The following is a 15,009-nucleotide window of genomic DNA, read 5'->3' as shown; positions in this document are numbered from 1 at the left end:
TAACTTTCTTTATTAATTTTCTTTATTATTATTATTTTTTTTATTTTTTTTAACTTTTAATTTAGTTATTTATTGTTTTATTTTGATTTTTTTTATTTTTATTTTTTTTAAGTTTTATTTTATTTTAATGTTTTTTAATGTTTTTTAATTTTAATTTTTAATTTTTGTTTTGATTTTTTTTTTGTAATTGTTCTTTTTTTAAATTGTTCTTTTTTTTTTTTTCAATTTAATTTTTTACGTATGTATTTTTTTTAAATGTTTTGTGTTTAATATATATCTATCTATATATATATATATATATATATATATATATATATATATATATATATATATATATTTTTTTTTTTATTTTTTAAAAAATGTCTTTTACTTAAAAAAAATGTTTTTATTTTTCTTTTGTTAATTTTTTTTCTTGGTTGAATTATGTTTTTTTTTTACTCATTTTATGATTTTTTTTTTGTCTAATTTTTTATATCTATAAGTTAATTTCATGTTATTTTTTACATTTTTTTTTGTTTTTTTTGTCCTTTTTCTATAGTTGATTTTTTTGTCATGTTTTAAAGTTATTTTTATTCTTTATTTCTTGTTATTATTTTTAAAAATATATATGTTTTTTTTATTGTATTTTTTTTAGAAATTTTTTTGTTGGTGTTTTTGTATTATTTTTGTGTTTTTTTTACTGTTTTTAATTTTCTAAAATGTTTTTTTTCCTTTTGCATTATTTTTTGTGTTTTTTTTATTGTTTTTTTTAATATCTGAATTTTTGTTTTCTTTTGTATTTTTCATTTTTATTTCTTTATAAATTTATATTTATATTTTGGCTTTTATTTTCATTTTTTTCTACAGGTTTTGTGTCGATGCTCATCTAATAACGTGATCCCATTATGGGAAATTTGGTAGTTGATTTTAAAATTTTCGTTATAATGAATCAAGTCTGCCCCCATAATGTATCAATTTCATGGTTAGTCTTTAAGTTTTCACTACAACAGGTCGAGTTCACCTACACCGCGTGTCAATTTGATGGTTGATTTATAAATTTTTGTTGCAATGTATCAAGTTGTCTTAGGCTTAGATTTTAAAATCGCTATACATTTTGCATTTAAAAAATAAATTACTCTTGAGTGTTCAGTTTTAAAGTTTTTTGTCATAAAAAATTTTCATAATGTCATGCTCAAAATATTTTGAAAACTTGAGATTTTTTTGTAGTCATAATCTTTGGTTTTAATTGCATGGTTGAAAAATTGTCATGATTTTAATATTTTTCTAAGTCATGATATTTTATCTTTAATGCTATGGTCAAAAACAATTACAATTTCAAGTTTTTTTAGAGTCAAGATATTTAATCTTTAACATGGATGGAAATAGTTGGAATTATCAAGGATTCGAGACATGATAATTTATCTCTAACATCACGTCCTAGAATTGTTGGAATTTTATAGTTTTTTGAAGTCTGAATATTTTCTCTTTATCTCCATTGCTAAAAAATGTCAAAATTGTAACCCAATTTTTTTTTTGTTATTCCAGAATAAAGAATTTTTTTTAAGGGTGTTTTTTCATCCATTTTCAAAGAAAAATGGTTTTTACTTCCATTTAAAAAAAATGTTGAAAATTTACCCTTAAAAAAAAATCATTATGGCATAAACAATTTTCATTTATGGGTTGTTTTTTCATGTTTTTTTGGGGTTTTTGGGCTCGAGTACCCGTTTTGAGATAATAGTTCTTGTTTCATCAGTAAATATGTTTAGCGTGCATTCCTATGTTGAAAATGGAGGATTAGACCTCACAGACCATGAGAGGTTCCCACATTTGGAAACAAGCAAGTATATGACAAAGATATAATATGAAGAGACTAGGGTTACACGATTGGAACCCATGAAGTGGGTCAAGCGTGTTGAGCAGGCGGGGTTGCTAAACATGCTCCATGTACAACATTTTCATAGATCAACGATCAACATAGTGTGTGTATGCCAGCTCTTCGCGCTGGTGCACGATGGATGTTTATGGCTTGAGGATCCCATCCTGATCATGAACATGTTAATCCATCGAATAACAAATTTTCCTTGTAAAGGAGCAGACCCTTCCAAGGAGTTTGGAGGGAAAAGTGGGGAAAAAGAATTAGTAGATAAGATGAAGGCTGAATATGGGCTTGTTAAGAAGTCGCGCAGATATTCTATCTGCTCTATTCAGGACCAGGTGGTGCAATTCGCACTTCAGATTCTTATAGGCAAGATCATGAGGAAATGTCATGTGGACAAAGTTTCAATGCTAGTAATATCACTAGCAGCCCATGGCGCGAAGGGTGTTCAATACAACTAGGAAAAGTATCTATGCAAGGAGTTCCTCGCGAACTGCCGGGAAGCTCAAGAAGAGAGAAAGCCCTTCCACTATACGTGGTTATTACTGTCTATTGTGTTAGTAGCTTGGAGATTGCTAAAGGACAAGCACTTCCCCCGTAGCCAAAATATTTACTTGAGGCAGAGAGGTTCGCTTCGATGTGGGCAACAAAGGATAAACAAAGGATCAAGGAGCTGAATTTCTTATGGATCCTAATGGAGATTTGTTGGGTTGCGTTATATTATTTCCATGACTAGCCCACGTCAGAGCCCCCCCCTTCTTTGCGCTGATTGCGTAGCGGGGGGGTCACGGGGGGGTGCTGACCCCCCCTGTCCGGGGGGTTCGAGGGGGGCAGGTAGCCCCCCTTTACGGGGTCCGAGGCAGCACCCCGGGGAAAATTATTTTCAACCCTATATTAGGTTGGGCGGACCTACCTATGGTTTTGTGCATGGTTTATGCACATGGTTTTGGACGCGATGGTTTTCGGTCCATGGTTTTGGACGCGATGGTTTTTTATTCATTGGTATTGAATGCTTTGGCATGTATAAATATGTATTGTAACATTGAAAGGAACATAATGAAAAATCAAGCTGGCAGCCCCGGTTTTGGGATCCAAGGGAAAATCTCTATGTATATGTGTTTTATGTGTTACGCTCTCACATTGTTTATTTTCTGTGTTTTAGAATTCGTATGCAGGTAATTATTGTAGGGGGTTAAAACCTATGTTTTACCTTCAAATGGTTATCAATCAGAGGCAAAGGTTTTCCCCAACCTTATTCATGCAATTAACGGCCTATGCGGAATTCAAGGCCGATTTCCATAATGTTTCCATCAAAGCGTGGAAGGACCCAAAGAACTATTATGGAACAAGCTACTATATTTGGTATCTGAGATAGATGTGCAGGAGATCGTGGGGAGTTGGCCATCAGAGTGGCGTGAACCCACGAAGCTTGGTGTGGGCACAAGTAAAGGTGCAAACAGCTTTGTTGCAAAGTCGACCGTTGCACAGAAGCGTACAGACGCAGCTCAGAAGGCAGCGTGAGCTCTCGCTGAGCAGAAGAAGAAGGAAGTTGCTAATAAGGTAGCTGAGGAGAAAGAGCGGGGGCAGAAGGAGCACACTGCAAAAGAGCAGGCTGAGAAATAACATGAAGATATAGAAGAAGTCGAAGAATCGGCTTCACAATGCATGGATGAGCAGGAGCTTTCAGGGAAGGAAGTAGGCAGTGGAGAGGAGTAGAGCACTTCTTTCACCTTGAGGAAGCATGGAAAGAAGTAGACTGGTGGGAAGCAAAAGAAGCATAAGTGTTATAAGTAGACACACATTGATCCAATGGTGCTTACAGAAGGCAATCTCGATGAGATTGGTATCAAGGTCTGCGATACCACAATAGAGTTGTGGAAGCAGTTCAAGTAGCAGTATATGCAGATGCTGGGGAGCATCCAAAAGGATTTGCATGAACTGCAGATCTAGATTGGTAAGATTCAAGCAAGCATTAGGCAAGTGATCAAGTTGCAAGTGAGCTTGACACAAGGAAGTGAAACATTCATAGAGTTGGAACAGACTCGAGACATCAGAGTCATACCATTGCCAGAAGGGTCCGTTCACGCAGAGTCAGATGAGGATCGCGTTGTGATCGGTACAATGAAGGACATGGGACAAAATTTGGCCTTGCTGCCACTCCAGACCCTCAATGCATTGCATCAGGGGTTTTCAGATGAGTTGAGGATTCGAGAACAGTGTGCCCTTATAGTCATAAGTGAGTTTAAGGTCAACAATGAACAAATGTTCGCAGAGAAGACTCAGGCACTGAAGGCAAAGGAGGACATGCAGACACGCAGCCATATCCTAGAGAAAAAGATAGAGTAGGCATGCAAGACAGTTCCCAAATTGAACATCCCAGAGGATGTCGAAGCTTCAGCAAAAGTAAGGAAATTGGTTGTTGCAATACGCGCATCAAAGGATGAAGTTGGCATGGTTACTTTTGATTTCAAATGAAGATAGTAGAGCTGAAGTTAAAGTTGATACCAACTACTCCACTAGAGGTTAGGGAGCAACACGGAGCAACAATCAAGGAAAATATGAACGCATTGGATACCATAGTCACAGACTATGCAATGATGTTCGACCAAGAAATGGAATTATGGACAAATATGTAGGAGAACCCGAACTTGTAGAAGTTTAACACCGATGTTCGAGAGACACAATAGAAGTATGATGAGGTCTAAGCGACTGCGCGCACTTTGGCATTGACACAACACCTCACGAAGTTATAGGAGGGCAAGCAGTTGCAAGCACAGACGGAAGAATTACAATGAAAATAGGCCCTTCTAAAGGCCAGATTATAGTCGTGGCTAAAGGAAGTCTGCCAACTTTCTCTGTCACTCTAGGAAAATCTAAAGGCACTCCAGCAGACACAGAGAACAATGTGCCTTGCCATGGAAGGCCCGACAACATAGAAGCTAGTCGAAGAAGTGCAGTAGGTTGTGGCACAAAATGTTGTTGAAGTTGCAGTATTGTAGGTCGAGCTAGGTGGTCTCCGCAACAAGATTAAGGCACTAGCTGAGTGACTCGAGGGCGAGTCACAATCTTTGTGTTGGGGGCTTGTTGGGATAAGGTCCCTAGGGTTAGTTTTGGGGTTAGTTAACCAAAATTTTGTATAAGTTTTTGTAAAAGATGTAAAGTCTCCATGAAATGTGGATGTGGAGCACGTAGGTAGATAGGAGTCAAAGGGGTCTTAGCCCCTTGTTTGATAAGTAAATAGGTCAGTCTTGGGACTCACCCATCATTTGCAGACCATGGTATTGTATTGAAGAAAGCTATACATACTTGAGTGATAGCCAATCTAGAGGTAGTAGTTGATAACTTGAAGTTAAGGTAGAGACTGTTTTGAGCAAGTGCTAAGGCACAAATGCTCCACTTCCTATACTTAGGCAAAAGGGAAGGCTCTCGTAGCTGAGTGCGTAGGAGGCCTTGGTAAGTCTGCATTTGAGTGCGCGAACCCCTGCATTTGAGTTCGCAGGGTGAAAGAGTCTGTAATCTAAGCATTGAAGATAAATAAACACTGATTTTGAAGAATTGCCTTGCAATCTGAGCATTATTGTTGATTCTATTTATGTTATGATCCGCCACTGTATAATATGATTTTTATAGAATAATGAATAAATGTTGCGTGAAACTGCTGAATCTATCTTATTTGTGCATGATTTAAGTAATTATCCATTTTTGCGAAGATAAGGGCTATTTTTTTATGATTTCTGATGAATTAGATAGTTCTTCTTGAATATAGATCTAGGGTAATTGATTAATGTGCGAAAGTTGATAAACTGTTGGTTTAGGGTCCACAAAGACTAATCGCAAACCTTTTGCTTATAATTGTAGCATCAGGCCATACAAGAATATCGATCTGCGCGAAGGCATATCTGAGCTATAAGAGTTTAAGAACCACTTCTCATATGTCCCTGGATGCAGAAACCTGGTTCTAGCATCCTCCAATACTGCTTTGGGTGAGACTACAACCTGCACTATGCAGGTTGTTACCAAAAGGGCTAGAATTTAGGGTTTTTTTGGTTGGTGCAAACAACTCTAAACCTGGGTCCAACCCCCTTAAGCCAACAGCTAATAATGTTCTCATCTATAAAATCACTTGCTGAATAATTTGTCTCTAAACATTGGAGGTTTTCTAGTATGAGCTATTTCTATTGGATCTCTTTCTAACAGTGACTACCACATCCTCGACAATTCAATAAACATGCAGGTTGTACTTGAGCTATATTTTTATTATTTTATTGATACCTAGAAAAGAAAGGTCTTAGAAAAATATCACTGGAGTTCAATAGTATTAGCTTAGTTTATTATCATTTCCAATTTTGATTGCTTCAAAACAAGTCCATTTCTGGTTTAATTAGCTCTGGTCATTAATATTGTTTCCCTATTCATTTCCTATTTCCAAATCTTGTCACCTACAATTGTCTTCTATCTGGTTGATTTATAGCCTATTTGAACATGTGTATCTACTTGAATATTAATATTGTGTCTGGCTTGGTTAATTTTACAAGGAAAAAGAAATCTTTGCTTGGATGATACAAAATTCCTATTTGATGAATATTGTTTTTTCCCAAGGTATCCAAAGAGAGAATTGGATATTACTACGATTCTCTTTGGTAAGTTTTCTTTGTCAAGCACTTTCATACCTCAATTTCTAGCTTTTGAAATGATGTTTTATATAAATATTGTGCATAAATTAGTTATTTTATTTATTTATTTATTTAATAAAATTCTTTAGTTTATATTAATATGTACAATAAACGTTACATGCATTTTATACCAAAAGGGGTCATACAGACATCCAATGCATGCATAGAGATGATGATGAGTCTGATCATGATATCAAGAATGAAGCCACTCAATGCCAAGAAGTAAATATGTCTAAGGCTTCAAAAGCTAACATGTCAAAGAACATAAAATGGAATCGTCACATTATTTGAATATCGATCATTTATGCAAATATATCTTTGTACTTCCCATGCGATATCACAAGTATATTTTATTACGCAAGTCTATAACAATTGGTCTTTGAACATTTTGTGAGTCTTGTTTCTCTATTATTTTCATATGAAGGCATAATGCAAAGAACTCAACTCTATTTTTTGTACATCTCCAATATCATATTTAAAAAGGATAGTAGCCCCTACCCCACACATACCGGGGGTTCCTTGACAGGCCCCATCAAAGAATTATCAGGCCTTCTCATAATCAATGCTTGGATCTTTGTGCCTTTTCTGGCGGTGGCCTTCAGCTTCCTTCAAATAGCCTATTTTTCATTCACGGGTAAAATTATTTTTGAAGACAACTTCTTGAAAACATTTTATACTTCTATGCAACCCAATTCTCTTGAAATTATGGTTGAATGAGGCCTTTTTGAAATTGCAGTATTTTCAGCAGAATCCTTACTACCACATCCCTGAATACAACAACAAATATGGAATTTATTCAAAAGGTTATGGCCTTGACAAAATTACTATGCCCTGGGGTCACGACGAGTAGATGTACCTTGTAAGTATAATTGTTTTATTTTTACTTTTTTCGATAATTGTATTTTTATGTGGGTACAAATGCTTGAAAATAATTTCAGGAGAAACAATTGTTATCATTCTGTATTTTTGAGGTTGTGGGAGTAAATACACTGGACAACATCAAACCACTTTTGAATGTTGGGATCTAGCCTTGCCAGCTTTCAGAGAGGGCTCTCTATTTATGATTTAATTGGTTTTTAGGTTTATTTTAGGCTACTTATGATTTTGGTTGGTTGTTTGTTTGAATTTGGCTGATTGGTTGGTTGATCTGATCAAATCACTTTCTTTCCATTGGGCTATGGAGCGAAATAAAACTGGAATGTTAGACCAAAAGTTCAAAGGAGTAATCACAAGGAAAGCTAGCTAGATTTACTTGATCTTTTAAATTAAATTATGGAATGGAGAAAAGGTGTTATTCAGTACGGATTGAGAAGCATTTAAGAATTTATCAATCAGACTTTCAGAAGAAAATATATGGATTGTAAACACAGTCCAAATAAGGTGTTCAAAAACATATCCTATTTTTCGCATCTCCTGTTTTACAATTAGATTTCAGATGAATAACTTAAGAAGAATAACAATGAAAACACAATTACAGTAGGAAAAACATCACCAGTGTTTCGTAACAGAAGCATCCTGTGAAAAGTCTTTTCATTAATGGTGCTCCAGCAATGTGAAAAAGGTATAGTGCTTGATAGAAAGAGTTATAATGTTCAGGGACCAACCCTCAATAACTTTGACAGAATGAAGTATTTAAACAAAATTTACAAAAGGATTAAAATTAATGCCTCAGTGACATGGAATTCTATTATTGACTTCGGACTAACAGACATGAAATAATGTGATCAAAAGGAATGAATTTGGTGGAGTGATCTGGACATCTGGCACTGCTTTGGAGTAGAACAGTTGCTGAGTGGCCACTATTCAGGTGTTTCACTGGTGAAGCTGACCTGTCTATTTAATCCTATAATTCACACAACTTATCCCACTGCTCCTCATCTAGAATGGAAATTTTTGTTACCTTGTGGTAGAACTCATTTACCTCAGTATACCGATAAAAAGTGGGTTTTACTGCAAAAACGTGTTTTATCTCATGTTGGATAAAACTCATGTTGCTAATAGCTTCATAAAAATCTCTCCCTATCATAGTACCTTTGATGTGGGAAAACTTGGTTGTGTCCTTTGAAATGTCTTGAACCTTCTTCTTGTAGTCTTCCCTATTCATTAATTTGTCATTGATCACAAATAAAGAAGGCAGACCTTTCTTGTTTTATGCATCTATTCTAATGAAAAAGCTGTTAACTGCTACCTCCAAAGTGTGACATTTCTCTATCAGTTGTACAACCAAGTTCTTCTTTGTTAGAACTTTCTTTACTTCCAGGATCGTTTTTGTTCTGTCATCTACTCCCAGATCATCCAACTCATATCTGTTTTTGGAATTGAGGAACTTTATGATGTGGTTGGTTGCATCAAGCATTTCTCCGAATTCAACATTGATAGTGGAAATGGTTTGCTTGACTTTCTCCATCAACTCCATCTGCTCGAATATAATCTCGATACATGGCCATATTTCATCTATTTCTTCAATGATATTATTCCATATAATCTCTTTGACTTGGGCCAATGTGTAACCAATAGAAGACTCAATTGCTGATTTCCTCCATACTTCTATCTAGTTTTGAGCTCTCTGTAGCTATGTTGCATGAAAAGTCTCAGTCTTTGTCTGATTATCTTATAGAAGATTTACTTGATCCTGCAACCTTTTGATTTCTGTGGTTTGGAGAGACATGCTCTATACTACATTTACCAACTAATCAACAACTACCCCAGTGCTTGTTGTAGAAGATGTGGCTGTAGGAATGGTTGTGATAGGGAGCGCTTCCAGAGGGACAAAAACCATTTTGGCAACTTGCTCCTTTTCTTTAATCATCTTTTCCATCTCTGTCTCCATTTTCTTCAACTATGCACTCTACTCCATGATGAGCTTCATCATGGTTGCCTTTTGAGTCTATGTTTCTTCAATGTCCTTGGCTAGAGGAACCTTTGAAGTTGGTAACTTCAATTGCTTCCTTAATGCTTCTATGTATAAATTCTTTTTCCTTACCAACTCTTCTATAGCATTGATGCTTGCAGGGTCATAACCTACTTTGATCACCAAGTCCTCCAAAGTTTCGATCCTGGTGTCTTTGCCAAGTGCGGATATTTTTTCCATCTTCAATTGTGATTGAACATTGGCTAATGTAACCTACAATTTAGATAAACTCATAGCAGTGTTAGTGACAATGGAGAAAATAATTTCCCCAGTTTGCTTGTGCATCTCCATTTGCTCAATGGGATGTGTGTCTTTCACATCAAATTCAAATGTTGACTTCTTGTAGTCTGATGATGTCTTGGGTTGGGGAACCTGTGCTTGGAGAAATGTCATTTTCATTTTTCCTTTCTCTGAATCAAGGGCTGAAAACAACCTTCTTTGAGAACTTGAAGTTAGATTCCAGAACTGATTATAGGCATTGATCTTCAAGGCCTCACTCCTCACTTTAATCTCTTTAAAAATATCCAATATACTTTTTTCTCTCTCCCCTATGGTAGATATGTCAGTTTGCATAACCTACTACTGATCTTTTGAAGCCGTGGAGGTAGTGGGAGACAATATGGTCTGATCACCTACTAATGAGGAAAAAAATGGCTCATTAGTGGTGATAATATTCTATTGCTCTAAATCCTTTCTAAGGCTTAGTTTTGAACTGAGTTTTGCCTTCTTCCTAAACATGATTTTGAAACCTTCACTAAAAAATTTCAGTCCCTGAAGGGGACTCTTCTTCTCTGCTTCTCTTTGTTGTTTTCTCCTGCATGTAGGAGTTCGTACTATGGAGGATGACACGAGCTACTCATCTGCCTCTTGTAGGGTGTTCTCAGCCCATTCTAGCTAGTTTTTATACTTCTCTATCTCTGGTCTGGTTGTGTGGAAATAAGCAGTAGATTTGTTTTCTACTCTTAACTTAGAAATGACCCCCAATGGATCATATGAACACGTGAAACTAAGGCTGAACTACATCTCTTTGAGTAGCTTATCTAATTCTTCCCCTACTACCCTATTGTTGCAAACGAAAGACCCTATGTGTGTTTTAATTTTGAATTGGGACTTCTTCTTGGAAACTACAAAGTGGATCTCATCCATATTGATCATTTGCCTTATGTACTCTAGAGAAAAAATCCTCATTGGGAGGAATTTAGGCAGCTTGTAAGGTGCAAGTTCACACCCAAATATTCTCAATTCTGCATAATTTTGTTAGAGGTACCAATCCCCTATCTAGACTTGGTCTGATAGCTGCAAAACCTTTCTAATTTCCTCACTAATCCTTGGCTCTGTCATGTTGCCTAAGAGACTAATTATTGGATGGACAAACATCTCTATGAACTATTTGTATGAGTATTATTTTTGTCCCTTCATCACCAGTGTTCTTCAGAAGATGATTGATTGCTGATTTCCTTCTTCATCGAGCTTTTGTAAAGAAAACTTGATGTTATATCCCTGAAAATATAAGAACATATAAACTAACACATAAGCATACTTGAATACCTCCTCAGTCTAGAATTTGATAAACTACTCATGAATAGAATCTGCAAGAAATTAGCTAAATTTAAACATGATGGAGTGCTTAGAATCAGTAGAGAAAATGGACAAAAATCCTATGATGGCCTCATCTACCCACTGATCTGAGTAATAGCCAAGGAGGTAAGAGATGCCTGTGAGAATTTGCTTGGCTCTCTCAGGGAAAATAGAGGAGGGATAAGGATGATTTTTCCTTGGTAATGGGGCATCTTCTTTCAAGAAAAGCTCAAGGGTTTTGGCCCTCTTAGAAAAATCCAATTTCTGGTATAGTTCAACAAGTGCTTCATAGGAAAAGGGGGTGGCATTCTCTACTGTAGGGGCTTGCATCATCTAGTCTATAGCTTGAGGAGTGATAGTGAACAGAATTTCTCTAGCGGGGGAAATGATGGCTCTTTAGCTTGGCAAATAACATGCATGACACTTCCTAAAAAATTCTCGGGTGTTGTGGGTATGGGTAAAAATATAGTGGGTAAAATTGGATTCCCATAGTTGAATGTCATCAGATTTATCTATATATTTGTCCTCGAGCCAACAATACATCTCAAAAAGGTCAAATTCGTAGAGAGTTTCATGGATCTTATAGTCTCTATCTGCCAAAGGGATGTGGTGGAAATCAATGGGAGGGTGGATCAGAGGACTCACAAGTTCCTCTGGTCCCTTGTCTTTTAGAGGCATCTTCGGAAAAGGCTATGGACAGTGGTGAAAACTGGATTACATATTTAAGTACACATAGAGGACTTAGGATTGGCAAACAAAACCAGAGGTAATAGCCTAGAACTGAGTGAGCGGGCAATGTTCCTAGCCTGGTGAAATGCTTGTAATTCGGAATAGTAGACCTATAGCAGAGCGATAGCAGTGGCAAGGTAAAAACTCAATGACTGGTTAATGATCAAAAGGAGGGATTATATAACACTCTGGTTTTCCCATTGATGGTGGCGTGGGTCCGTTGAATTAACGGTTAAGCGAATTGATTACTTAATGACTTAATTTTGGAGGGAGCGGATGTGATTGGTGAAGCCAACGAGAAAATGACGTGGCAGAAGGTGAGTGGCAGGAGCACAATGGATAGAGGAGTGGTTTCGAGAGGTGGAGAAACTGCTTTTTGGAGGGGGGGAGGCGATTAATGGTTTCACTTCAGGGGTGTGAGAAATAATGTAATGCTGGCATGTAGTGGCGGGCGCGGTTTAAAATATCACCCATTTCGGACCCCCCCCCCCCCCGGATAAAGTTCGGATGGTGCGGGGGGACTGAAATACACTGTGGGTCGTTGGATCTTGGGAGGTGGGCGCAGATGAGGGGATTGGTGGCAGATGTTAATGTGACGTGACGGGGCACTTGGTGGGGTCAACGGAAATTAATTTAATTCATAGTAGGGGAATAGTTGGGGTGTATGGTGGGGTAGCAAAACTTAGGAATAGGTGGGTGGACGAAAATATGAGCGGAGGGGTGACTTTGGGGGATTAAAACTTAGGAATAGGGGATTAATACACCAAAAATTAATTGATATATTAAACTTTAGAATAAAACTTTAATCCTTTGTCTTTTTCTTTTTCACATGAAAATAATAATTGAGATTTGACTTTAGGATAATATCTTCATGTTTTTCCTCTAACCACCATAGTGCTTCTACCTACCCTTTTGCATTCCATTCTTTTTCTAAGCGAACAGTTTCTCTTCTTTCTTTGCAGGGTGCACTTAAGCTAGTAGACCCAAATCATTTTTATTTTATGTACATCTACCTTATTATATCACTTATTTTTCCATTCACTCAGATTAAACTATTGAGTCAATTTTATCTCTACCTAGCTACTGATTTAACGAGTTTAAACTACTTGGTAAACCTTCATTCACTAATCTATTTAACTAAAATTTAAATGTGTCAGTCGTGATTAAACTGTATGACCTGAACATAATTTTAATCATTGTGGCATTCAAGAACAATTTGCACACAATCCTTATTTGAAAATGGAATAAAAGATCTAACTTATCAGTAGTGGCACTTGGACTTGCATCACTTTCAGTCTTATTTTCTATTTTTCTTTTGTGGGGTTCATATTTTCTTTTTTATTTATTTATTTTTCTAACATACCCTATTTTGATTTTATTTTTTTATTTTTTCTAGAAATCATTTGAAATTTATGTAGAATATAAAATTACAGATACAAAATACTCAATCACCTTGAGATCCTATAATTTATAGGACCCTAACAGTGGATCCAACTGGGGATGGCACTTCTCCAAGTGAAGTGCCAAGAACATAAGATTAGTAGCCTTGTGTACTTCATTTCTGTAATGTATTCAACTAATTTCTTTGTTGTTTAGGATACTATTGGTAACTCATCAATCTAGGCTTCATGCCTTCACTGTAGGCTTCAACCTTTATTGATAAGTTACCCAATCAAAGCCATAAAGACTATGATATTTACAATGATGAAAGGAAAATCTATAAGCTAGGAAATGTAGTGCTTTAGCATCCTGCCATTAACAGGACCTCCAGGTATCTATGTTCCATCAAGGTCTTTAAGGTAGAATGCTTTATTTCCCCTAAAATCATGAACAACATATGGCCCATTCCAAAGATTATCAAACTTTCCATGTCTTCCCTTGTCTTCTCTCCTTGAATCCCATCTCAAAACTTGGCCCCCAATGTTAAAGTCATCAGCTTTTGTTCTTCTGTCAAAAGTATTTTTAACATTTTCTTGAATAACTTGGGTATTGTGGTATACTTCCTCCCTGGACTGTTGCAACTAGATAGTTTGATTAATACTTCTCTGTACATCATTAGGTTCAGCTTGCACTTCTTGTATGATCTTCATTGCTGGGACTCCTGAGGAGGATGGAAGAAAATCATCCATCCCATAGACCAATTGGTATGGTGACATGCCAATAGACTTTTCAATAGTAAGTCTATCAGCCCAAAGTGCATTTACCAGCTTGTTGTGCCAAGACTTTTTGTTTTCCTCTAACAGCATTTTGATGATGTTTACCAAACTTTTGTTTGAGGATTCAGCCAACCCATTACCTTGAGGGTAATAGGTTGTTGAATGTCCCAAAGTGACATGGTATTTATGGTAGAATTCAACCATCTTTTTAGATTTGAAAGCTGCAACATTATTAGTGATGATTTTTCTAGGACAACCAAATCTGGAGAGGATATTAGTCTCAAGGAATTTAATAATGACAACATTAGTGGAATTTCTAGAAGGGGTGGCATCTATCCACTTGGTAAAGTAATCAATGGCTGTAAGAATCCACTTATGTTTGGTAGAGGAAGAGAAATGAATTTCGCCAATGAAATCTAATCCCCATTGTTGGAAATGGCTTTCGACAGAGATAGGCTTTAAGGGCAGGGGCAACAGTTTTCTCTTTCCCTAAAAAATCTGGCATTTATGACATAAAGTGACTTGTTTGTGAATGTCAAGGAAAAGGGTGGGCCAGTAGAAACTAGCTCTAAGGATTTTATTGGCAGTGGTTTTCCAATAAAGATGTCCACCACAGTCACTTTCATGGAATTCTTGCGTAACTTTATCTGCGTCATCCTTCAACAAGCATTTAAGTAAAATACCCCCAGCATCTTTCCAATACAAGACATTGTCTATAATGAAAAATTTAACTGCATTTAACTTAAGAAATCTTCCCTTTGTTTTGTCAAATGAGGAGGATCATCTAAATCAAATAAAACATAAATCAAGTCTGCATACCAGGGTGAGTTCAGAAATGCCTCATAAATTTGTGGAGGCGCCTGTTCCTCTTGATTATCTAATGAATCAATCAGGTTAATGTCTAATGCATGGAAATTTGACTCATCCATTAATTTGGCTAGTCCCTCACCTTTAATTAACTTGGTGGGCTTGATTTCTAAGTCGTATTCCAAAATGACAGCAATCCATTTTCCTCGCTTTCCATCAGGCCCATTATGTGTCAAAATGTCCTTAACCACTGCATTGGGTACATAAGCAATAATATGGGAATGCAAAATATATACTCTA

Source organism: Pinus tabuliformis, chromosome J (assembly GCF_031772625.1).
Source record: "Pinus tabuliformis cultivar Carrire ecotype Pingquan chromosome J, CPIR1, whole genome shotgun sequence".
Classification (NCBI taxonomy): domain Eukaryota; kingdom Viridiplantae; phylum Streptophyta; class Pinopsida; order Pinales; family Pinaceae; genus Pinus; species Pinus tabuliformis.
Note: the sequence above shows the minus strand (reverse complement) of the source record.